This window comes from Crotalus tigris, unplaced genomic scaffold (assembly GCF_016545835.1).
Source record: "Crotalus tigris isolate CLP2741 ecotype Arizona unplaced genomic scaffold, ASM1654583v1 scf7180000017783.2778290, whole genome shotgun sequence".
In the NCBI taxonomy this organism is placed as follows: domain Eukaryota; kingdom Metazoa; phylum Chordata; class Lepidosauria; order Squamata; family Viperidae; genus Crotalus; species Crotalus tigris.
This window is the reverse complement of record NW_024096633.1, coordinates 1994735-2014629: the sequence shown is the minus strand read 5'-3', so window position 1 is coordinate 2014629 and position 19895 is coordinate 1994735. Positions and strand designations below refer to the sequence as shown.

The following is a 19895-nucleotide window of genomic DNA, read 5'->3' as shown; positions in this document are numbered from 1 at the left end:
TAGCCTAGAGTCATTCTTTGGAAACACAAATATAACATTTTTTTTTTTTTGAAAAACACTGATGTAGACATTATTGTTATATTGCTTAGGTCTGGGAAAAGACACCAAAATATGAGATTATATATTTCTGAAAGTTGCTATGCTATTGCAATTATAATTATTTAGCTTTATCGTCCACTTTTAGGTGCTCAAACAGCCCACACAGTGCTCTTTCTCCTATTTTATTTCACAATTGTGTGAAGTAGATTGGCCCTAGAGAGAAAACGACCCAGTCCAAAGACAGCCAGGGAACTTCTGTAGTTGAGGGTAATTAGAACCTGCTCTTAGTCCAACATCTTGAACACTGAGTACAGAAAACTGAATCTCCCTCCCCACCAAAATTTGTTGGGTTTCAAATCAGTACTGCCCTATATGCAAGGCGAGCATTATCATGTACTACTACAACACTGTAAATGCTGCCATATTAATTTCTTGAGTTTTTAAAAATCAATAGAAATGATTGGAAACTTTTAAGCACTTCAACTATATCCAAACAGTCCTGGTGATTTACCAAATATTGTAAGCACCGACTCTGATCAGTATAAAGTTTAGTAAGGTTAAACAAAGCATGGACTCAATAAAAAAGACATAAACAGAAATGAACAAATTCAAGAAGTATAAATGCACAAACAATGAATGAACTTTCCCCCAAGAAACCATGCAATGCAGCTTAAGTCTGCCATATAATGCAATTAAACATCCACAAGATTCCAATTACAAGGGATATAATTATCAAACAATGGCAGCTAATTGTACTGCTAACCTATCCCCAACCTCTTTCAGGCAGCTTAGTTCACTGCAAGCCTTCAGTGATTGAAGCTGTAGACAATTCTGAGACCAAATGACCAGGCCATCCTTCTTCAAAGCTTAACTTTTTTAAAGTCCACAATACTCCGAGTAAATATCCTTGTTGCTCCTAATCTACTGATTTCTCCTTTGCTTAACCTAACATTAACATTACATTCAGTAAAACAATAGAGTAATGCAGAGTGTTCCCTGTGCTATCCTATAATGATGGTAAGCTCATTGGATATTAGACATAGAGAGATCATCAAATTAATTCAAACTTGTAGCATGTGTTGCAGTATAATTTGAGTACTGTATATGTATGCAATACATACTACACACAGAGAGACATATAGTGTGTGTGTATATTATATAATATATATTGTATATACTATGCAGTGCTCAAAATATATTGCATCACTCCATACAATAACATATAATTAGTTTATTCATTTGCTTATTAACTTGATTCCTGTAGCCACCTATTTCAACAAAAGGCTCCAGGCAGCATAAAAATACAATATAAAATAAAAAAAAATAATGAAAATAATAATATATGGTCAACAATATTGTATATATTATATAATATATAACAAATAACTAAATATAATTAGTTTGTATATTTATTTATTTATTTGCTTGTTTGCTTGATTTGTTTTTGCCATCAATTACTAAAAGCCTTTATCCATGAAGGATGCTTGGTGGTCTCTTAGTTTTGTTGTCTTCTTGCAGACATTTAATTACCCAAATTAGATAACTTCAACAGTGCTAAAGAACGGGGATTGATCTCAATTTATATGCTAGTGAGTTGCCCATTCAGTATTGGTGGGAATGGTCCTGGAGCTTCTTTATTTGAGCTGTTTACTGTTAGCTTGTTTGGAATTTCTTTGATTGGGGTATCACTTACATCTTGATTGTTGGTCTGATGTTAATCTTGGTGTTAATCTACATTCATCTGGGTGTTTATTGCTGGTGGGGAAGTGTTTTGATCTTTTTGTTCCTTTTTGGCTTCTTGTTTATCTCTTTTGCACAATATGTAGATGTCTATGTGGCTATTGATGGCCAATTTCTTAGAATACCAAGCTTCCAGAAATTCTCTTGGTTTAGTCTAGGATGGTCACAGTTACCCAGTTAAAACTATGGTTAAGTCTGTCTATATGATGTGAAATTAAAATGTTTTTATCATATCTTCTGTCTGCTCATTGCTGTACTTGGATGCATTCTGCTTGTCTTCTGCCTGTTTATCCTACGTAGTGGCTATTGCAGTCTTTACACCAGTGGTGGGATTCAAATATGTGAACAACTGGTTCTCTGTGTGGATGCTGCTTCTGGAAGTCCATTCTGGGCCTGGGCAAAAAAAAAAAAAAAATAGCTATCGGTTCTGCTGAAGTGATGCGAACTGGCTGAATCCTACCACTGCTTTACACTGTAAGTTGTAGATGACTCCAGTTTTTCCTTCTGGGACTGCTGGATCCTTAGGTTTATTAAGGATGCTTTGGAGCATTTTAGTTGGTTTGTGTGCCATGCTGATTCCACCTGATTATAATAATCTGTTGGTGGCTTCTGCATCAAAAACATCTCAGAAACTACTAACGTATCATTACAACCACATGGAATCAGCATAGTTCAGAGAGTACCAAGGACCCCTCATTTCAACCCGGAGCTACAAATATTCTTCTTTATCAGGCCTTTATTCATTTGCCATATTCAGCAATCAATATACAGAATTTAGTTCCTGGCCATATGTAGTTTCTCATTGACACAGCGTTGCTAAGACAGATTTCTATAAATTACAGTATTTATTGTTGGGGGGGTTTTTTAGAGCTAAAACTAATTTTATGGAAGACATACTGATTTAGAAATGTGTTTAGATAGCAAGGTGGGATTCCTTCAGTTTTCTCCAGGCTGGAATCTGAAACCTTGGGGGAGGGGGGAATTGTTAAAGGTTTGCCTAGTACACAAAATAATTCTGAGACATATTTTCAGAGAGCCCTCTGGCTGTATTAAAAAGTTGATGACACCGACAGTGGGGAAAAATGCTTATATCTACAATTCTCCATTATTTTCTCATTAACTTGAATTTTAAAGGGAATCCCATTAGTGCCTCCAGAGAATGAACAGTATAAATAAAAACTACAGATTTATTCTTGCATTAAAAGAAATGATATGGTAACAGGTTTGATTGTCTCTGCTGCATTTTAAAATCTTAAAAGATGAATTGTCTGATTTTTTTTTCACCCTTATAACCTTTTCTATATTGCATTTCACATCTCTAATTCCTTAGGGCTATGCTTATCTAATAATAATCCTTCCATTGTTCTTAGTTACCATGCCACAGCTAAAATTATCTCAGTACATTTTAACTAAAAAAAATAGTTTATTTTATTTGATTGCCAAGAATGCAGAGTGCTACTGCATAAGATTTACACCAGCAAAATTGGTGGAGATTAATCTGCATTGTTTAAATGTTTTTCTCACCAACTCATTTAGTCAGAATTATTCTTTCAATCAGTGCTACAGCATAACAGGTTTTTACTATGAAAAATTATAATATATTGGTGATCAATTATCTTCATGATAGACACAGAGAGATCAATCTACTGAAACTATAATCAATGGAATAAATTCCAAAGCAATAATACTAAGGATTTTTAAGTGTTAAGAATTGGTAAAGGCAAACCACACATAAGGACTAAATTATTTAAACCCTTCCTCTATAATTATTGCAACTGTGTCAGAGAAGACAGAAGAGAGGCATTTATGATCTGAAAGTTAATGTGTGCCATTTTACAGTGATTATCGCCAAGTATTACAAAGCATTCCTGCAATTATGAATGTCCCTACCTGGGAATCAGCTCAGCTGAACACAATGGGATTTACAACTGCTCAATAGACATGAGTTTGCTGTCACAGTGTCAGTGCAGTCCTATTAAATCTTATTGAGTTCAGTTGGCTTAACTCCCAGATAGGTAGCTGCAAGAATGTATTTTTGATCACTAATCAGAATGTGCTTTTTTTTTTAATTCTTAGGCATATGAAAGTAACCTATATATGTACTGACACAGATAAGGGAGAAGATGCAAAAAACAAATCCTCTCTTCCCCGCCCCTCTTCCTTCCATTCCCTCTCCTTTCTTTTTCTCTCTTATACTTATAGACATAAAAAGGCAAGGAAAAAAAAAGAGATTTTACTGTTTTAAAATATATGAACCAGAATCAAGTTTTGGATTTGACACCAAAGCAGTTGCAGGATCACAAAATGGGATGGTATGGTAGAGTAGAAATATATTTTCTTCTTTGTCATCCATTGTGTGGAGCATATTTTGAGATGAGTTATATTTCCCATCTCAGTTATAAAGATGGGAAAATATTTATAAACAGGGAGTAGTTCTTTTTCAACATAATTTCTTTAGGAAAAATAAAACTTGACTTCTTGGCTGTCTTTCTGGCGTAAGGACTACCCAAACCTAATTCAGTGGTCCAACATTATTGGCCAATCACACAATCATTTGGTCTTAAAAAAATCTTAAAAGTTGCTCCATCTAGTAGAGGCTGAGATACTTTCTTTCCTTCATGTAGCTACTTTCATTTTCCCTCTTTGTGCTTCTTTCAGTGCAATAATGTCTAATACTGTCTGAACAGTTTTGTCCTTTTTGAAAAATATGGCGAAACTGCCCAGATTCTCATAGCTGCAGAGGTGTCCTGTTAATGAAGATCAGAAGAAGCCCATATTCATATCTTCCAATGATATTGATTGCTATTCCCCATCAACCATTTTTTTGTCTAAAAGATAAAGTTATTATTGTGTTCCTTGTTTAGCATATATTAGAATCACATCTGGCTTTGTTGGTATCACACAGTAACAGTTTTGAAGAAAGAAAAAATAATAATCACCCCCAAATCCACCCTTTCTCTCACCTAAACTCTCTGAACTGAGTATGCCTGCTGGGTGACTTTGGGCCAATCAATCCCTCTTAGCCCAACCCAAATTTGTTGTTGTGGGGAAAATAGGTGGAGGAAAGAGTATTATGAATGTCTGTCACTTTGAGTTACTTTATAAAGTCACAAAGCAGATTAAAAAAGCAATTGATCAACCTATAGCTGATGTGATCTAAGAGAAGAGCCTTTTCTGCCATGGCCCCTATGCAACAGAGCAATAGGGGTGAGACTCTTGAAACCTTTATCTGCCTATTCCCAAGACAATGCAGTTAGTTTGTGTGGATTCTTGGAAATAAAGGAATAACAATAAAGAAACTATTTTGGCCTACTCCTAGTGTTGTTCTTGTTCCTTATGCCTGACAATTTTATTGTATTGTATAGTGCTTTTCAACCCACTGGTGGTACTTTGGCACCTGGCAGGTGGTATGCTTATAACGGGTTGAAAAGCACTATAAAAAAAACTGTAAAAAGAAATGTAAAAGTTTAGCGGGGGGGGGGGGGGAATGAGCTAAAGCAGCGGCAGAACCTCACAGGCCTGTGGGAGAGTCATCTAGAACTGCAGTGTTGCCAGGGCTCTGCTGAGTGCCTAAGATTGGTATGGGCTCCAGCTGATTGGCACTTCTGAGAGCAGCTTGTAGCCTGGGGGAGAGGAATCAGCTGGAATTGCACCAAAGAGAAAAGGAGGAGGGGAAAGAGGAGAGGATATAAAAGGAGGAGGTTTTGACGGGAAAGATAAAAAGGATGACAGAGAAAGAGAAGGGGACAGAGATGAGTCTGGGGGAGAGGAGTCAGCTAAAGTTGCACCAAAGAGAAAAGAAGAAGGAGGAGGGAGAAAGGAGAGAATATAAAAGGAAGACGTTTTGGTGGGAAAGGTAGAGAAAAAAAAGACAACGGGAGAAAAAGAAGGGGATGGAGAAAGAGAAACGGATGAGAGGCTTCTTTGAGACAAGCAGAGGGAGAGAAGAGGATAGAACAATGCAAAGATTAATGTCAGAGAAACAGGCACAAGTTTCCCATTAAAAACATGGTAAGTGGGTGTACAAATAGTCCTCAACCTACGACCCCAATTGAGCCCAAAATTTATGTTGCTAAGTGAGAAATTTGTTAAATGAGTTTTGTCCCATTTTACGACTTTTCTTGCCACATTTGTTAACTGAATCACTGCAAGTTGTTAAATTAGTAACAGGGTGATTAAGTGAATCTGGTTTCCCCATTGACATTGCTTGTCAGAAAGTTGCAAAAGGGGATCACGTGAGCCTGAAACATTGCGACCATCATAAATATGAATCAGTTGCTAAGCATTCAAATGTAAATCACGTGACCCTGGGAATGCTGCAATGGTATAAGTGTGAAAAATGGTCATAAGTCACTTTTTTCAGTGCCACTGTAACAGTCACTAATCAAAATGTTGTATTCGAGGACTACCTGTACTTTATCACTTTTTTCCTTTTTTGGTCAAGGAATACCTAGATGGTATTCAAATACCATCTAGGCGACTGATGGTACTTGAATACTGCCATATCCTAAAAGTGCTACAATCTGTAAAAAGTTTGAAAAGCCCTGGTATTGTAAACCATGCAGAGTCATTTTCGATAGTGAGATGGGATGCATTTAATAAATAAGTAAATAAGTTTATTGTAGCCTTAAAATCAGATAGTGTCAAATATCTAATAGTATAGCTGTTACAAACACACACATAAGCACAAATGCACCAATGTGTATAATAAAACTTTGATTAGAAGGAAAAAGATACTCTTATTTGTGTTAAAAACATGACAAACATGTCCATAATGTTTTTTTGGCAACAGTATGGAAGTGATTTCTATTTATCTCCTTTCAAACTTCCCTGTTTAGTTTACATGCCTGGCTTTTTAGGTAGTCTCTGCTTCAAATACTAACCTGATTCAATCCTACTTAACTTTTCAAAATCAGCACAAAACATAGACTAATAGAGTTGGAATGGATCTAACACCAAGCATCTAGCTAGCCCCAAGGTAGACAGATGCTGCCAACAATGGATTCTGAATTCTATAAGTAGGCTTAGGGCTAGGAAGTTATTCTGATAGTAAGGTTCTGATGGTAAAAAGAAATCTTATTTATTTGTTCTAATATTGGACAAGCTGGCATGATTCTCTAATTCCCTTCTTATTGAATCTGTCAGAATCCAATTATACTTCATCTCCAGTTATCAATTATAGAAAACCCCATTTCTGCCCTCTCTGGATTCTGTCATACAAGAAAGGGAAGGGGGTGAACAAAGGGGCTTTATGGCCCTCACTTCTTTCGGTACAACTTCAAAGGGATTGAATGTGGATAGCACCAAAAGGCCTTATCATAACAAAGGAGGCTATTTACCTTTCATGTATTTTTCTCTGAAGTCTCCATCCAGCCGGCAGAAAGGAAAAGGGGGTGGGATTGTGATGCCTGAAACTGTCACTGGAAGAGGGGGGTGATTGGGTGGGACTACTGGGGAACCCCTTAAAACCTCAAATGGGAAAGCTTGGACCCCAAGTCCTGTTTAGAACGCCTGCAACCATTTTCTCTTAATAAAGGATTCCTATTGGAAGAATTATTCCAAGAGTTCTGTCTTCTTAAGATGCAAAGTGGGGTGGGTCCTTACAGAATCCCTTACCTACTGCCTGTAGGTAAGGAGTAGCTCCCATTGTATATTTCTCTACATTGAATTTCTAAAGAAATTCCTGCCCAGATTTATTTTATTTTTTGGCCTTGAGTTGAGTATTTCCAGGAGATGCATTGACACAAACATGTATAAGTATCCTTCTTTCTTTTGGATCTCACTTACCTTGATCTACATGATATTATCCATTCTGTGATAATTGGTTTTAAGTAAATAAAGACTGTATTAAAATTGCTTTTAATCAATTAATTCCTATATAAAGTTATGCATTTGTACTATGGAGAAAACTAACAATGCCACCATATTTGTTAAAGTCTTGAATGCACAAACTTTCTAGGTTGCTTGGCTATATAAACAATACAGTGTAGACATAAAAGTGGGTAATGAAGTAGGTAGTAAACAGAGATATAATATGTTATTACAGGAATATAGATTTTGCATCATTAAAACAAGATTCCAGGGAAAAAGAATACTCTTAAAAAGCCTGCCTTATTCTGCAGTTTATTTTTGTTGCTTCTTTAGGTCTAAATTGGCTCCATGAACAACTTACCTGTCAGGAAGAGCAGCTATTTCCAGGTGACACAAATCCTACCTTTTGAGGCCAATGCTTAAAAGAATATCTGTAATTATCTCCCCAACAGCACAGAATATAGCCATTGTTACTTATCAGCTGCAAGGAGCTCAATTGTGGGTAGAAATTGGGATTTCCAACTAGTGTGAGCACAAAAATGACCATTTTCACATGGAAATGATAGGTTTTGTACAAGTAGAAACATTCAGAACTACTGTAGGGGCATTATTAAGAAACAGATGAAACTACATTTCCCAGGATGTCAGCAAAAACATGACTATTGCACAGATTTTATTGAGACATTACTTAGGGAAGAGGTGTCAAACTGCTGGCCCGTAGGCCGGATGCGTCACCTAGAAGCTGCGTCCACCCCAGCTCCAGCAAGGGGAAAAAAGTCATGATATGTTGCGGCACATCAAGTGACGCAGCAAGTTTGACACCCCTGTCTTAGGGCTACTAAATCTGGAATGCAAAAATCTGGATTATTACTGTCAGCAAAGAGGCTTCTGTGTGTGGAGTAATGCTAGAAAGCATGAAAAAGAGAGAATGTTGAAATCATAACTGAATGAGAAAAAAAGAGATTGCTGTAAAAAGAATGAGGGGAAAATACTTATAATGCATATATAGAAAAAATATAGTTTCAAAGAACAAAGTACAGCTAATATTAAAAAATGACTAGGAAATGTTGAGTGATTTTGATAGAATTTTGTTTTAATGTTTTGGATATGGATGAGCAAGGTTAAAAAGAACCTCCCACAGAGAGTTTGGAATTAAAAGGAAAAAAATGATGAAATTGTTTGAGATGAAACTGAAGTAAAGGAATGCAGGGAATAAGACAAATTTGTCTGATGTCACCTCAGAAGTTATGGATAAATGTATGGGGAATATTTGTAACAGCAGGATGTTGTTTAGGGATGTGAATGCATGTGTACTCAGTAGGATGATGTCATTAAAATTATGAAAGTGTAAATCCAGATGATTTGCAGCAAATGATTGTATGATATAATGAGGCTACATATCTGAAAAATGATATCAAAGAAGACAGTTGTGCTTCATAGGGAAGTGCAATGGTCTGTTGTGAAGAATAAATCTTCCCTGAAAGAAAGAAATAGCTATGTACTTCTGACCATTTTGTTGTATGGAAGAATGAGATGTATTTTTAACTAGTATGCAGATACAATTTTTATTTGGAGCTCAAATGGGACCTTTAAAGATGGTGTAGTCTAAATTCTTAAATAACATACTTTCTTCCCAGTATGTTTTTTTAAACATGGACTTACACTATGATCAAAAATTTGAAACACATATTTGGATATGCATCTTTCCTTACTGGTTAAATTTACATTTCCCCCCATGGGCTTGACATAGACAGCTGATCTTTTATTTTTTTCTCAAGCCAGCTAGATATCTAATTCAAATAGCAATTCCCAAATTCAGAAGAACCTTAATCTTGGCAATATATAATGCTCCCGACAGAGTTGAGCAGAGCAAACTATCATTGAACAAAGATGTTCTTGAAAAATTAACCAATGTTTTGTTATGTTGCTCTCATTAAGATATCCAGCTGCAGCTAATAATACCTCATGTAGTCAGATTTCAGGTCACCTAGATCCATTTTATTTGTAGTTGTTATCCAGTTATTGTGATTTTATTTCTCTTAACATGGCTCGCTTTATTTTACTATTTGCAAAACTTCTCTACTTTGACAACTCCAATTATAATTATTTGTTTTTTTCTGTGGTTTTTATTTGCTGTCTCACAATTTTTTTTCCTTCTGTTTCTTGAGCTGGTCAATGACTATAATAAAGTACTACTACTTTTTCTGATTTGATTGACTGACAAACCCATTGTTTTCTTAGACTCTTTTACAATATGTTTACTGAATGATTTCCTCTCCAAATCTCTTCTACCTTTAGGTAATAGCATTTCAGAGTAATGTGCCAGCTTATATACTAGATCATCATGGAGAAAAGTCTCTACATGGTTACAGAATTGACACCAGCTTGATGGCACTTAATCAATCAGCCCGTCAATTGAGTATCAGTTTATCACTTCTGTAATGTGAATGCTTGGTTCTCCTTGCATTTTGCCTGCCTATGTGCAAAACATAATTGCTTCAATTGTTCAGGCACTAATGCTTTTCTAAGCTACTTTTTCTCCATTGACTGGAAGTGCAAGGTTATTTTCAAGTTGATAATTCTCCATCTCTAGCAACTTTGAATGATGATTACAACTCATAATAGAGAGATAACAATGCATACATTTTCTGAGTGTGCTTCATTTCTCTATGAGAAGATCCTTTGGAATAAAAAGCATATTCATGTACATAAAGATACTTAGCGTTTTGGTGATCTATGCTGATTCCTATGGATTATATACAGCTGAACCTGAAATTTGAAAGCAGAACAACATATTATAAGAAATACTTTTTGTATACTTATAAAAAGTGTGAAACAGTCCAATAATAAGAATCTCCTTTTCTAAAGCTTCTCTTTTTTAACATGTCACATTGTTTGTTCTGATGGTGTGATGCTGTGCTTTCATACTTCATAGTTGATTGTCATAATGTAAAGCAGTGAAATACTAAAATAATGAGATATGGGGAAGTTATATAACATTACACAGGAGGAGAAGTTGACATAGGATCATTATTTTCCAAGTACAAGATATCATCTTATACCAAGTCTGATCATTAGTAAATCTAGTAGTTTAATATTGCCTACACTAATTGATGGTGGCAGAATTTCAGAGTACAGCATTCTCCAACTTACTCTGGAGACTAAACTTGCATCCTTTGGTATATAAAACTGTCCTATAGACTTGCCACTGAGTTATGATAGAACCATCTTCTTCCTAACATGCAATTTCATCTTAATAGTGCTCTTAGATCATATTTCTCAATTGGTAGGTCTCTCAATGTGGCTGAAAAAAACATTAGGGCCTTTAGAGGCTTGCTATGATGAATTTGCAAGGCATTCTGTGAATAAAATTGTTCATGCCTGCCCTTGTTTTAATACCACTTATTAGGACAGTTTCTATAGAATCACCCAGAGAACTGTTTAATCACTTTGTATGGAATTTTTTCATATTATGCCATATGAAACTATAAATAAAATGGTCAGAAGAGTTTATCCAATAAGCAAAAAAAAAAAAAAAGTGCCCAGTCTTTTGCTATCTTTTCTTGTTACACAGTGAGTGTGGGTATACATGTATGTGTGCATATAAGCTGAGTTAATTTAGGTACTTAACTTCCAGAAGGACCTTGGTGTAAAAGCTAGTTATGGGGCTAAAAACTGCATTTTGAGTGCCACAGAAGATTGCATAGTTTGTCATTATGTTGCAATATCTCCCATTTGTGCCTCTAGAAACCGTCCTAATAAGTGGTATTAAAACAAGGGCAGGCATGAACAATTTTATTCACAGAATGCTTCAGACACTTTGGGATGGAACTCATGTGTTTAGACTTGATTTTAGCACTGACACCCTCTGTACCTCATCACTGGACTCATTATTGGTTGTGATGAACCAGTGCATGAATCTTATTATATTATACTGTAGATAGTAAACAATAGATTGAAGCTCAATTTTCATTATGCGGAGGCCACAGGGAAAGTTTTCCAGCATGGAAAAATGATTTTCAAACTATTATTGATGCTACTGCATCATTTTGGAAAAAGTAGACTCACAGCATTATAATCTGAAAAGAATTGTTCAATTCTGACTCCAGTTCAAGGTGACATGTTCAAATTTATCTTTTTTGTTGTAAACATTGTAGTTGGTACAATTTAACAGTCCACTTATGCAGCTTGTTGTTATTTGCTATTATAATGATGTTTATGATTTTTAGAGTTATTGAGTATATTACAGGTGCAATCCAATACACTTCAGCCAAGGTTGTTCTCCACTCTGAGGTCCAGAAAGCAAGCATGATGACACTTATGCTCATTAATTTTTATGAGCATATTCAAATGATATGAGCCAAGGCTAATACCTAGCAAATGATGTAATTGGGGCTGGAAGAATAGTTGCATATCAGATACGGTATTTCCAATCCACTATTCAAAAGACTTTTCAGTGGAATCTGCAGTTTGTGTATGGATTTCCATTATTCTTCCTTTTCCCAATGGGGGGGGGAGAGAGAGAAAGCATCAGGATTTCTATTTTCTGATTTAGCTCTTAAAATAATACCAAATATGTTGGTTATCAAAATAATGGAACACCTTTTATTATTTTAGTATTTTTATTATGTACAGCTAACTGTATGTGTTCTTCTGCTATTTACATACCTGCTTTGCATTACATAAATCTGTTTTACCTTAATTAGAGTCTTCACAAGAAATCAATGACACTTTGTTCAAAACAAGCTACTTGTATTCTTATCTTATCATTATTGTTTCTTAGAGTTGTAATATGAATCTTTAATGCTGTAAGATACTGATACATCCCCAACTATGTTAGAAATGTATATCTATGAGGATGCCTCCCTTCTCCCCCCCCCCCAAAGAAACCCCACTGATATCCATTTGTCCACTTTTCATGAATTAAACAGGAAGGAGGATTTCTCTAGTGATATTGGAGACCCAATTAAATCACCCATAAGGATTGTTTCATTGTTGTTTCTCTGGAACAAAACAAAAATATGCTTTGAATAATGATGTTCAACTACCAGAACCATAACATTAGAAAAAGCAGGAAGGGGAAATATGAGCCCTCGGTTCCTCAGATCTTCACAGAGTTCCTTGTCATTGTAATGTTATCAAAAATAGATCTGCCCTTTATAGTTCCAGGGAAAGGGAGAAGGAGAGGATTCTTGTCTTTCAAAAAGTTATGTGATTTTGCTATCAGATATAGCGTCAGCATGCCTCTGCATAGGAAGCTCATATTTGGTTGGGTGCTGACATATTGTATGTAAATAACAGCACCAGTTCTGTTCAGTCTGCTTGGATTGTATAGATATAATATAACAATGTGAGACTGTAAAAAATAGAAGTATTGTATAATAAAAAGGTCTGGCAAAATAAACATATTTCCTTAAACAGTACTATTTTTAACTACCACCTTATGGAGATCTTTTTTTACATTAATGGATTACTTGCCCCAAAAATATTCTTCATTGGTTTGAGCAGAGGTCCCCAATCTTTTGGGCACCAGGGACAGGTTCCGTGGAGAAAAGTTTTTCCATGGACTATGTTTTGTGTGCTGCCTGCATCCCGTGGATGGGGCTTTGCTTGTTTGTGCACCCCGGTTGCTAGCATGCCGCAGCCTGGTACTGGTCCATGGACCAGGAGTTGGGGACCCCTGGGTTTGAGAATGATGAGTCCAAACATCATCTCTACCTGTTAGACAGCCAACGCTGTATAAAGTGATATTATGATATCACAAGTCAAACTCCATATTTTATCAACTTGTGTCCAGTACCAACACACAAGTAGGTTGCATTCTGATAGCACAGTTGTTCTCAACCTTTTTAATGTCACGACCCCCAACCGGTCGTAAGTCGAGGACTAAACCGGTCATAAGTTGAGGACTACCCAACCGATCGTAAGTTGAGGACTTTCCCTGCCCGGGACCGCCGCGCATGCATGGTGCTGCCCCCTGCACCGGCCGATGTGTAGCTGGCAAGCGGCAGAGACGGAGCAGGCCGACCACCGGCTAGGCCATCAGCTGGCCCAGCCCAAGGGAGGTAAGGCACCCGCCGGAAAAGGGAAAAAAATGGTGGACAGCCTTGCTTGGCGACCCCCGTGAAATGGTCAATCGACCCCAAATGGGGTCACGACCCATAGGTTGAGAACCGCTGTGATAGCAGAACACAAGTTTGATTCCTAGGTTTTGTTTTTGGGGGGTTTTTGGTCACTGCAGTTAATAAGCAGAGGTTTATACTTCTTCACAGTTATGTTGGATTTCCTTCACAGGCATATGCACAACACAGAGTGTAAATTTTTTACACACAGTGCTTTCAATGCTTCTATATCATGCCTGGACCCATCTTTTCCCTACTGGGTCTAAGAGCCTGCCAGCTGAGGGAATTGGTCTGTTCTATTTTTGCTGAGAAGACAAAGAAAGCCTTGCAGGGAAAAAGATTAAAATCATTCCTGTTTCAGCTAGCAATTGACAGTTTAAGTGGGATACCTATCTTTATATTTTCAAGGAGGGCAAGAACTGAACACTTCACAAAGATGGCCCTATTGCCCTTAGAATTTGCTCCCTGAGGCAATCACCTCATTCTACATAATGGAAGCCTAGCTTGCTATGTAAAACCTCATTCATTTTCTTTCTTTCTTTCTCTCCCACTCTTTTTCCCTGTTTAATGTTTATTCATCTTCAGTTTTTTTCCTGCTGTCCTCAAAACTAGAATTTGTGCTTTCCCTCCATGTTCTCCGGCTTATTAGTTTCTCCATGTTGCTCTCAGTCTCTTATGCACATAAATGGACATAAAAATGACTTCATTTGTATTCTAACAATTGACAACCCAATTTATTCTGACTTGCCAATTCACGTCAAATCCTTCAATATGAAGGCGTATCAGACAGCCAGTTCTTTTAAAAGAATGCATTTAAATGCAGGCAGGCAAACATTCCATCGTATCAGCAGCATTTACATGTTCCTCAATGATCTTTCAACAAAATTCCCATATTCGCTTTTAGAAATAAAATCCTTGCTTCCCACCCAGCTGTCTTAATCAAAGAATACAATTACAGTGAAAAAAGACAGCAAAATACAATCTTTCATTGTCTGGCTACTATGATAAAATACGCAAGATGACCTTGACAGAAATTTGAAAGCACCATTGACTAGGCAAAAGGGGCTAAAACATTTTTTCCCAAGTCCAGAACAATGAGATAATGTTTGTGAGTGGCTCAGGAGATGCCTCCCTAATTCAATGGAGCATAAGAAAGGAGAGTTGATGCACCACAATAAGACTCATATAAGTTTTGTTGCTATAGCCAATCTTTCTAGTCTCTTTCCTATGGATTTGACTTCTTAGTGGGACTGTTGTTGTTAGCTTAAAGGTGCTTTTTCAAAAGGCAACTGGACTATTTTTTCCTTGAGGAAGACATTTCGCTTCTCATCAAAGCATCTTCATTACTTCTGGCAGGATGGTCAGGATTTTGGAAGAATTAGTTCTGGCAGAATGGTGGGGGCTGAGTTGGAAGGCTCATATTTTTTGCAGTCATCTGGTCATTAGCATTCTCCCTCAGAGCTCTTAAGGCCACTTGGGGGATTGTTGTTGTTAGCAGTGTCTATGGAGATTCTTAATCATCTAAGTCATAGTTATCCCAAAGGTGCTTTTTCATGGGGCAACTGGGCTTTCTTGTTTTTCTTTGAAGATCTTTCACTTCTCATCCAAGACTGGATGCTGGGGAATGGAATATAAATCCTTCCATTGCCTTGTGAAAAAGCATCTTTGGAATAACTTTAGAAACAGTCCACATAAGAGGCTCAACCATGAGTACTAATGTATCTTTGCTGTAAAGATACATTAACAAAATCTGGCAAGATTGAAAATATTTCTGCCTGTCTTACCTTTTGTTTTCTGGAAAATTAGGGAGGGCTTCTCATACATCCTCTCCTTCTGTAGTCTGAGAAATCATTTACATGACATTGTCCAGTCTGCAGCTTTTCCTCTTATCTCCCATGATCATTAGCACATACCACTACAATTATATAGGTAGATATAACAGTGTAATTTCAATTGTCCAAATCTTTTACCCATGAAAGATCTCTGTGTCATAATATAGCATATTCAGGTCTATTAATCATGGAAACATTGAACCACAGTACTGTGCTTTTTTCACGCACCACTTAAATTCTTTTCTCTCCAAATAAAAGTCCAAACTTATAAGTGATGCAGATACATATATTGCCAGAAGTAGAGTAGGACTGAAAGGTGGAAAATTTATGAGAAAGAACAAGAGTCAATATTATTAGAAAAGCTGCACTTCCTACCATCTCATTAATATGATGCAGTAATACTTAGAAAATTTAAGCTAGAAATAAATTGCACCCATCAAATTTACTAATGGAATGCATATTGCTTTCGACTTAAATATTTTTTTATGCTAATCCTGATAAACTAGATGAAATAAAGACCACTGGCTGGGAGCCCCTGGCCTTCCTCCATGTTCCAAAAGTTTGAAACATGACACCTAGTTCACATAACTTTATTCCATAGATATTCCTCTTCAAAACACTCAACCTACCTTCCTCAGCTTTGTAGTGAATTTCTGTAGCCCTTTTACATGCTGAATTTCCCATGGTGTCATCTTATTCAATTATAGATTAATAAATGCTCACTTCACAAAAAGTTTTCAACAGAATGTAAGAGTTTGTGCTTTAGCCTTCTGCTGAAAATGCTCATGAATAATGACACATGGCTGCTACAATCAGTTCAAAAAGGGGCAAGAACTCCTATTCCAGTTCTATGTTTAACTTGCGGAAGCCAGCAAGGGACAAAAATTTAGTTGTAGTTCTGAGTTGTTATACATGAGATATCTATTGTTTTTTAACCTTCCAAATCTGCCTGGTCTTTGAGCAAGAAGGAAAAAAAACTGAAAACAGACACAATGCAACTGTTGAGGAAGCAAAGGTTCATGGACAACATCTGAAAAGTATGCAGGGCTAACAGATTTCAATACACATGTCACTCATGCCTCTTGGAAACTGTGGAACTCTATTACTGGGAGTTTTTAGCAGATAAGGGAGGTCAGCTTAGTAACCTGCTGTCAGAAGTAATGAGGAACAGATTGCTCACATGCAGTCAATGGCCATAGCTACTGCAAATGTGAATCTCTGCAAAAGAGATAAATGGGACTCTTCTAATAGCAGTAGGCCCTCTCTGACATCACTGTACTTATCTATCTGATAGACTTTCATTCTGTCAAACAACAGTATCAACAAGAACTACAATGGCTACTTATAAGCCTACATTTTTGTGTCATTTCTACACAAAACTTCAATTTGCACATTTCAAGAGAATTCTTGAATTGTAAGTAGAGTAATTACAACCCACTGTTGTTACTCAGTGAACCTAAAAGGGGATACAAACTATAAATGCCAATGAAATCTCTTAATGATGTCAGGTTCTGGAAACAGGTTCTGGAAAGAAAATATACTTTGGTTTTCAGAAAAGGATATCCTTATGGATCTGTAGAATGCAACATTGTTGATCCCTGCCTCACCCATGAATATTCAACAATGTTGCTTCTTTTCACAATAATATTTTTACTAACTGAGCTTAGCTGTTTTCTTGCAGACTTTTCATTAACCATTCAGATATTATGCTAGCTAGAAGAACATGATAAATAGAAATTACCACCAAGATAAGGTGGCACAGCAGTTAGAGTGCAGTACTGCAGGCCACTTTAGCAGGCCACTGTGTTCAGCAGGTCAGCAGTTCAAATCTCACCGGCTCAAGGTTGACTCAGCCTTCCATCCTTCCGAGGTAGGTAAAATGAGGACCCAGATTGTTGGGGGCAATGTAAATATATATATATGCATTGCTTACTGGTGTACACCAGTAAGTGCTTGCACTTAAAGCGGTATATAAGTCTCATAAATAAATAAATAATAAATAAATACCAGGCCAAATCATAAACAATATTCCAATCAGGAAATTACCAATTCAGACAAACAATCAAACAGTAAACAACAGCCTAACCAAGGAGCTACTAAGAACACTCCCACTCCATCCCATATAAACGGAAAGCAAACCTGTTCCCTCCTATACTGATGATGTTATCTATTTGGGTAATAAAATGTCTGTGAAAACAACCAAGCTCAGAGAGCACCAAGAATCCCAAAGCTTGAGCTACAAATATATATTTATATTGATATCCTTACTAAAGATTATACAGTAAAAATATTGCAAATGTTTTGAACCTCACCTGTTTTACACCAACTGCAAATGCTGTCTTGGGATGTAAGGCTGGCACAGATGCATCTGTGGAATTTTAAAAGAAATAAGTTGTGTGAAATCTATCAAAAGCATCTCTAGGGACTACTAATCATTCTTAATTAGTCTGATTTCTTCTAGTTTTTGAACAAGTTCAGCTTTCCCCCCCCAGTAAGGAACAGAAAAACACCTTTGGAGATTCTGTAATAATTTTGATACCTATCTTAAAGAATGAGGTTAATTTAAATGAATGGCAGAAAGGTATCAATAAATTTATCTGGGCAGGGAAAAAACCAAGAGTAAAGCTTAAAATAATACAAGATATTCGTGAGAGAGGTGGACTCAAGGTACTGAATTTGAAATTGTATTATGATGCTGTGGTTTTAACATTAATTAATGATTGGGTTAATTTAACAAATGCAGAAATACTCCTCTTGGAGGGTTGGGATTTACTTTTTGGATGGCATGCCTACTTAATTTTTAATAAAAAAGTTGACAGGGTTTTTAAATCTCATATTATAAGGATTTCTTTACTTCGGGTTTGGAGGAAATATTATAGAAGTGATTTTAAAATTCCATTATGGGCTATACCCTGGCACGCGATAGAGGGGATAAGGAGAGGAGTCAAGATGGATAGTGTTTCTTACGCACAATTACTTAGATGGGATGGTAAAAATTGGCAGTTAAAATCTTTGGAAGATCTAGCACAAGAAAGTATTATATATTCATGGTTTCAGTATAGACAAATAGTGGATAGATGGAAGTTAGATCGTAATGTGGGTGTGCTTAGAGAAGATGAAATTTTTTTTAAACAAGTAAAAGATCAAAGACGAACTCATATTAAGAGAATTTAGGGGGTGCTAGTAGAATTGGACTCAGAGGCAGAATTAATTAAAGAATGTATGATCAAATGGGCACAAAATTTTGGTGAACCAGTTCTACTAGATACTTGGGAAATTATTTGGGTGAGGAATGTTAAATTTACACAAGCCCAGAACCTAAGGGAGAATTTTTATAAAATGTTTTACAGATGGCACCTTGATCCACAAAAAATGTCTCGTATGTATCCTGACTTACAGCCCAAATGTTGGAGATGTGGTTGTTTGGATGCTACTTATTATCATATTTGGTGGTCGTGTAAAAATATAAAAGCCTTTTGGATTAAGATATGGTGGAATATTCAAAGAATTTTTAGAAGGAGGGTAAAATTTACCCCACAATTGTTTTTGTTAGGTATTGTTACCGATTGTGATACTAAGGAGGTTATATTGATGTTAAATTTAATCACAGCCACAAGGTTGTTAGTAGGACAATGTTGGAAGAAGGAATCTTTGCCTACTTTGCAAAAGTGGTTTTTTAAAGTTTCTTACTTGGCGGAAATGGCAAAGATTTCGGCTTTTTTAAAGGATCAATCTCAAGAGAAGTATTTTGCGGTATGGGAAAAATGGATAGATTTTATACAACATAAGTTGGATATAAAAAATATTATTTAGTTTTTCAATAACTTATATATAAATTTTAATATCTTATAGATTGTATTTTTTTCTTCTTCTTTTTCTTTTTTATTTTTATTTTACTTTCTTATATTTTTTTCCTTTCTTCTTCTTCTTTTTTTATTCTTTTTCTTTCTAAGCATTTTTTATTTCTAATATTTATGCTTTTTTTACACATATATTATTGTTAATTATTTTATAAATTGTTTAAGTAATGTATTTAGACTTATTTATGGTTTATATATTTTTTAAGACTTTAAGAAATTTTACTTAAGCCTATATTCAGCTCTGGGAAGGTTGGGGGAGGGAGTGGGAGGGTTGGGGTGGGTCGGGCAGGGTTGTTTTTGTAAAAACTTTAAAAATTTTCAATAAAAAAAAAAAGATTTCCACTTTTTAAATGGAATGTTTCTGCTAGCTATCTCATTGTAGCAAACCAGACTAAAGGCCTGAATAATTTAAGCAAGTTTCTTGCACAAAATCAATAATTGTTCATCAAGTTCTGCTCACTGATTTTTTATCAATACTATATAAAAACTAA

General features: G+C 36.1%; 2 long non-coding RNA genes across 4 annotated transcripts in view; both read right to left on the bottom strand.

Annotated features, from left to right (window-relative positions):
• Positions 1-570: 570 nt before the first annotated feature.
• On the bottom strand, positions 571-7167 carry LOC120307465. Its single transcript, XR_005556553.1, has 2 exons — positions 7119-7167; positions 571-2172 (listed from the first exon to the last, which is right to left on the bottom strand). It is a non-coding gene; the product is annotated as an uncharacterized LOC120307465 (long non-coding RNA).
• Positions 7168-7275: 108 nt separating this feature from the next.
• Positions 7276-19895, bottom strand: part of LOC120307464 — a 60188-nt gene continuing 47568 nt past the window's right edge. For all 3 annotated transcript variants that reach the window (XR_005556550.1, XR_005556552.1, XR_005556551.1), the window contains 3 exons: positions 17857-17912; positions 15497-15627; positions 7276-10359 (listed from right to left, as the gene is read on the bottom strand). This is a non-coding gene — a long non-coding RNA (uncharacterized LOC120307464). The remainder of the gene's footprint in view (positions 10360-15496; positions 15628-17856; positions 17913-19895) is intronic.